This window comes from Enhydra lutris, unplaced genomic scaffold (genome assembly GCF_002288905.1).
Source record: "Enhydra lutris kenyoni isolate GAN:26980312 unplaced genomic scaffold, ASM228890v2 scaffoldscaffold4, whole genome shotgun sequence".
Classification (NCBI taxonomy): Eukaryota; Metazoa; Chordata; class Mammalia; order Carnivora; family Mustelidae; genus Enhydra; species Enhydra lutris.
In genome coordinates this window covers 56,579,907-56,587,190 of record NW_019154088.1, presented here as the reverse complement: position 1 = coordinate 56,587,190, position 7,284 = coordinate 56,579,907, and positions in this window count along the sequence as shown.

Below are 7,284 nucleotides of genomic sequence, written 5' to 3'. Positions count from 1 at the left end.
TCATCATCTCTCACCTGGATTCCTATAATAGCCCTCCATCTCCCCACAGTTATACTCCCTCTCCAGTATATTCTTCAAACAGAAGCAGCCAGAATGAGCTTGAACTATGTCACTGCTTTAAGTCCTTCAGTGACTTTCCATTATACTTAAAATTAAGTCTAGGGGCACCTGGGTGGCTCAATCGGTTAAGCGTCTACCTTTGGCTCAGGTCATGATCCCAGGGTCCTGGGATTGAGTCCCACATAAGGCTCCCTGCTCAGTGGGGAGTCTGCTTCTCCCTCTCCCTCCCTTCTCCTCACCGTTTGTTCTCTCTCCCTCTGTCTTGCTCTCTCAAAGAAATAAAATCTTTTTTTTAAAAAAAGATTTATTTCTCTATTTGACACAGAGAGATCACAAGTAGGCAGAGAGGCAGGCAAAGAGAGAAGGGGAAGCAGGCTCCCTGCTGAGTAGGGAGCCCAATGTGGGGCTCCATTCCAGGACCCTGAGACCATGACCTGAGCCAAAGGCAGAGGCTTAACCCACTGAGCCACCCAGGCGCCCCTCAAATAAATAAATAAAATCTTTAAAAAAATTAAGTCTAAACTTCTCTCTGTTGCCTTGAAGGTCCTGCATAATCTTTTTTGTTAATCTTATTTCATACTCCCCTTCAGTCACCATACTTCAGTCCTATGAGCTGTTAGTGCCTTAAACAAGCCAAAGTCATTCACTCTTCAAAGACTGCAGACATTGTTTCCTCTAACCATTAGGAGTGCTCCTCTCCCGCCTAATCCTTCCTGCCACTTGAGTGTTACTTCTCTGAGAGGTCTTTCCTCTAAGTATAGCAGGGGAATTAAGGTACATATGGCTGCAAATGTCAGAAAACTACAATCCAAACTGGATAAAACATTAGGGCAGGCCCCAGGCAGGTCCCTCCAGGCAGCTGGCTCACAGGAGTCCTGCAAGGCAGACCATCTTCTCTATGTCAAGGTCATCCATCCCTAGATGGGGTTGCAAGATGGTTCCAGCAGTTCTAGCCATCTCATCTAGGCATAGCTGCAAGCAGAGGGGCCAGGGCACCTTTCTCTTCTTGGAGCCCACAGGAAGGAGGAAGCCTCTCCCTAATGGATTTTTCTTTGTCTCGTTGGCCAGAATTGGGTCATATGCTAATTTGTAAACCAATCACTGGTGGGGGGAAGTGGGGTTATTATGATTACCTTTGACCAGAGTGTGGTTGTTATTGTTAAGATTGTATATATTTATTTGACAGGGAGAGAGAGAGAGCAGAAGGAGGGGGAGAGGCAGGCAGAGGGAGAAGCAGGCTCCCTACTGAGCAAGGAGCCTGATGGGGGACTCAATTCCTGGACCCTGAGATCATGACCTGAGCCAAAGGCAGATGCTTAACCCACTGAGCCACCCAGGCATCTCTTGACTGGGGTTCTCGCTCCATTCTGTACCAAGTGTATCTCGGGCAGCTTTGTGACACCCAAAGACCTCTTCAAGTGTCTAGTATAAGTGATATGTTGAGATATCTAGATTTCTTTTTTTCTAAGATTTATTTTTTTTTGAGATATCTGTAGGAGCTGATGAGTGGGGGGAGGGGCAGAGGGAAAGAACTGACCTCCACTAATCACCTGAAGATTCAATGACATATTAATGTATGTAAAGTGCTAAGCATAATGGCTAGTACGTGACAGATGTTGAAGAAAGGATAGCTTAAAACACAGACATTCACAGAAATTTTAGGAATATAAAACCCCAAATAATATCATTTAAATTGATTCATTTTATCCTTATAAACTAAGGATGGGATTTCAGTACAATATATTAAAACACACTGCTCCCAAATAATTTCACATATACGTTCAAGACAGAAGAATGGCAAATAAGGGATGTCTGGGTAGCTCAGTCGGTGAATAAAATCTTAAAAAAAAAAAAGAAGAATGGCAAATGACTGAAACTAACTTGGTGGATGGACTAGAACCATATCAAGAAATATTTAAAATCACACCAAGCTTATATTTTTTAAATTTTTTAAAAAATATTTTATTTATTTATTTGACAGAGATCACAAGTAGGCAGAGAGGCTGGCAGAGAGAGAGGAGGAAGCAGGCTACCTGCTGAGCAGAGAGCCTGATGTGGGGTTCGATCCCAGGACCCAGAGATCATGGCCTGAGCCGAAGGCAGAGGCTTAAACTACTGAGCCAAAGCTTGTATTTTTTTTTTTTAAAGATTTTTATTTATTCATTTGACAGACAGAGATCACAAGTAGGCAGAGAGGCAGGCAGAGAGAGAGGAAGGGAAACAGGCTCCTTGCCAAGCAGAGAGCCCGATGTGGGGCTCGATCCCAGGACCCTGAGATCATGACCTGAGCCGAAGGCAGAGGCTTTAACCCACTGAGCCACCCAGGTGCCCCCAAAGCTTGTATTTTTTTAAAGGTTTATTTATTTTATTTGAGAGAGAGAGAGAGAGGATGACCAGGGGGAAGAGCAAAGGGAGGAGGGAAAAAATCTCAAGCAGATTCCCCACTGAGCACGGAGCTTGTCCTGGGGCTCTATCTCAGGACCTTGAAATCATGACCTGAGCTGAAATCGAGAATTGGAGGCTTAACTGACTGAGCCACCTAGGTGCCCCCACGCCAAGCTTTATTAATGCTACTAGCCAGAGAACCTGTCCCTTAATGCCATGGTTTGGCACCATCGTCCACTCTGATTGATATGCCTGGATTATAGCTCACTCTGCCATGTCGCTGATATGGATAAGCCAAGACCAAAACTTGGCTCTGTATCCTACGGTGTGGTCACCTTGGCTCAATGCTGGGTAGTTCTGGTTTACACCGGTCATGGTTCTTCATTAAATTTTAGTTCCTCCCTTAACAGGAGGGTGTAATTTTGTGACCATTAAGATATCATATTTTGGTCAAAAAGATAAAAGGTCATCTTGACCTACAGGATGAATTGGGGGAGGCAAAGCATTTGCTTGTTGATGTGTATATTGGGTCTGAAAGAAGAAACTTGAAGAGATGTTGGTGGTTCTTATAAATTCTCTCCATTAAAGGGAGGAATTTCCAGATTTCCAGAAGTCTTATTTTATTCCCAGAATTACCCTGGCTTAGTCATTCAAAAGCATTGCCTTCTATATACTAAGCACCCAAGTTCTGGAATCAAAAAAGAATTTGAACCTGAGGTCAAATTCTGACCATCCCATACTCTCTGTGTGACTCTGAACAAATAACTTCAATAATAATAATAATTATTATTATATAGACTATTTATGTAATTGATACTATAATGATATGTATAACAAAATAATATAACATTTCATATTATAACATAATAGTAGCAGAAGTAGTAATCACAGCAGCCGGAGCAGTAGAATAGCAGCAGCAACAGTGTTAGGAATCACATATTTAGCATTTACTCTTACAAGGCTAATTGCTTTGTATGGATTCTTTTAGTTGATTCTTACAACCCTAAGAAATAGCTTCTACTTTCTTTCTCACTTTGCAGATGAGGAGATAAGGCAAAATGGATTATGATATCTGCTTATAAACTTTATTTTTCTTTCTTACAGAGTGGAGATAATCGTCCTACCTGCCTAATAGAGTTGCTGTGGAGACTAAATTGCTTTATGTTACAGGTTTTCATTGTAGATACAAGTGCTCAGTGAGTGGCATTGTTAGGTAGTATTAGTCTACCCAATCTTAGGCAGCCAGTAAGACTTTTTAAAAAGATTTTATTTATTTATTTATTTATTATCAGATAGAGAGAGAGAGAGAGAGAGAGAGAATGCGCACATGAGCAAGCGGAATGGCAGGCAGAGGGAAAAGCAGGCTCCCCACTGAGCAAGGAGCCTGATGACCCTATCCCGGGATCCTGGGATCATGACCCCAGTGGAAGACAGATGCTCAACCGACTGAGCCACCTCTGCTCAATTCATTCTTACTCAAAATGGTTTTGGCTTGCTTTTTTAATATTCAAAGTGGTATGCGGTTCCTTAATCCCATTCTAAATACTGTCAAGTCAGGAAAGGGGCAACAGAAATATCTTAGGCCAAATTATCATAGACTGCGTGTCTCAAACAACAAGAATTATTTCTCACAGTTGTGGAGGTCAGAAGGCTGTGATCAGGATGCCAAGACAGGGACACCTGCGTGGCTGGGTTGGTGAAGGGTCTGCTCAGGTCATGAACCTGAGATTGAGCCCCAGGTCGGGTTCTCTGCTCATCGGGAAGCCTGCTTCTCCCTCTCTCACTCCCCCTGCTGTGTTCCCTCTCTCTCTGTGTCTCTCTGTCAAATAAACAAAAATCTTAAAAAAAAAAAAAAAAAAAAAAGAACTGCATGCTCCACTCACTGAGCCAGCCAGGCACCCTAAAAGCTCTATTCTTGTAACCTAATTATCTCCCAAAGTCCCCACCACTCATTACCATCATACTGGGGCTTTAGAGTTTAACATATGAATATTCAGGGAGCATAAACATTCTGTCCATAATGTCTACAAAGCTATATTTTCAATATGGAATTTCTCCAGTCTTGGATTACTTTACACACACACAAAACTGACTGGCTGCTTACATCCAATGTCAAAACTTCATTTAAGAAGACACTAGGAGTGAAATTCATGGTCTTTTATAAAGAAGTCATCTTTCTACTATTTACTGAGTAGTAATGAACCCATCTTTTGTGAACAAAGATTTCCCTGGCCCTGGCAAACTCCTTGTATCCTTGGATGTGAGTGCCACCTGCTGGATGCTATATATAAAAACTTCCCTGTACCTCAACCCAAGAAGGGTCAATGGTTTCAATTCTTAATGGGAAAATGCCCAGGCAACACCCCTTTTGATTTTAGGTCACAAGGACAGCTGTAATGCCTAACGAGCAATGTAATCTTTTAGTAAATGTGCAGATTTTATAAGAAAAACACACTCAGGAAACAAATCCAATGCTAAAATATTCCACTGAGCTATTGTTTATAAGCTTGCCTGTGCCAAGAATATAGTAAATAGTTCTCTGTTTATATTATGAGCTCACTCAGTTTTATACATGGAACATAGGCAGTTGGTGGGTGGCTTTTTACCTTAAGGAGCCTGTACCTATATCTTGCAGAAGGGTGAGAAATTAGGGAACCTTGACAATGACCATGACTATGTGTTGGCTTCAATACTAAATACAAAATCTCATCAATTTTAGTTTTGGTGCCATACTCACTCCTTGGGGCTTAGGAGAAAAATGGTTTTCTTTGTTGTTGTTTGTTTCACTTAAAAAAAAAAAGATTTTATTTATTTGACAGACAGAGATCACAAGTAGGCAGAGAGGCAGGCAGAGAGAGGAGGAAGCAGGCTTCCCGCTGGGCAGACAGCCTGATGCAGGGCTCAATCCCAAGAACCTGGGATCATGACCTGAGCCAAAGACAGAGGCTTTAACCCACTGAGCCACACAGGCGCCCCTGTTTGTTTACTTTAATGAGCTCTGCAACAATAACTTAATCTGTGATTTATGGACTCAGTAGATGGGGGCTCATAGTAGCTTTGGGACAACTTGTGATTTCCATGGAGGGCAAGAAGGTAGAAATGGCTCTTTAAGGGAAATAAATACATGTCTTGGTCTATCAAGAGCTTCATGAAGTTTCTGCCAGATTGATCCTTGGGAAGGACATGACAATTGCAAAGTATTGTTTGTGTGGTACCTACCTAGGGGAGGTAGGGGGAAAGGGACAATCATCTAGCCTTCTTCTCCTTAGATCATTTTTGATCGCTTTTGCAGAAAGTTTTTAAGTTGGGCCTTTCTTCAGCTTCCACTAAGGTGCTCTGTGCTTCCGAGGAAGCTCAGGCTGCATTGGGGTGAGGCCCTCATTTCATCCAGCGACTAGCATGGTGCCCCGCACGGTGCCTGCTCAGCACTTGCCAGGCCACGGCCTCTGTCTAGGAACTCGCCTGCATGGTGATGAGGTAACAGTCACAGGGGATAAATCAATGCCCTCATTAAAGCAGCGGGTGTAAATGTTGTGTCTCTCTGGCCAGGCTTGTTTGCAAAGGCCCTGGATGATGTCCGCATCGGGAACCTCATCTGCGGTGTGGGGTCTGGTGGACCTGATCAGCTGCTGGTGCCACACCAGCAGGAGTCCTGCTCCTCCCACCACTGCTGCCCCAGCTGAGGTGAAGAAAGTGGAAGTAAAGAAGAAGAATCAGAGCAGTGTGAGGATGACATGGGCTCTGGTCTTTTTTGTTGTTGTTGTTAAGATTTTACTTATTTATTTGAGAGAGAGAAAGAGAAAGCACGCAGAAGCAGGGGGAGTGGCAGGCAGAGGGAGGAGCAGACTCCCCACTGAGCAGGGAGCCCGATGTGGGGACTGGATCCCAAGACCCTGGGATCATGACCTGAGCCGAAGGCAGACACTCAACTGACTGAGCCACCCAGGTGCCCCAGGTTTTGGTCTTTTTGACCACACCTCTTCTGTAACCTGTTCAATAAAAAGCTGAGCTCTTAGGGGGAAAAAAAAAAAAGTTGTCCCTAGGTTATCACTGACCCAAAGATTGTCTTTAGTGTATTCTTGACATAAGGCCAGTAATCTGCTTTCAGAATTTTACAAAAGCTGGTGGTATCTATATCTCCTGCCCTGATTCCCTTTTCCTAGCACTGAAAAACATCATGCATAATTCACAAAAGAGTCTTTGAGCTAAAGCAAAAATTCTCTTTCTTTGTTGCTAAGTCGGCTAATGGATTTTTGTGGCTAAAATTTCTTTTTTTTTTTTTTTAAAGATTTTATTTATTTATTTGACAGACAGAGATCACAAGTAGGTAGAGAGGCAGGCAGAGAGAGAGGAGGAAGCAGGCTCCCCGACAAGCAGAGAGCCCGATGCGGGACTTGATCCCAGGACCCTGAGATCATGACCTGAGCCGAAGGCAGAGGCTTAACCCACTGAGCCACCCAGGTGCCCTGTGGCTAAAATTTCTAAAACTACAAAATAGGATTCAGATTTGGAAGGGACTCAAGGCAGATAGAGCTTTCTGTTTTTATTTTTGGGTATGTGCAGCTCAGGACCATGATAACACAGTGGTGCTGGAATTCAGTATTTTATGGAAAATAATGGATCCTTGACAAGAATCTATGTTGTGAATATTAACTAGGCTTATTTTTGTAATACATACAATTACAGATTCATTATGTTGAACACCTGAAACTAATATAATATTATTTGGCAAATATATCTCAACTAAAAAAAGAACTGTAATATATGAGATTACATGACATTTAGCACTCTTGTCTGTACCTACATCAATGGCAAGCCAGAACACAGAATGAAAATGTT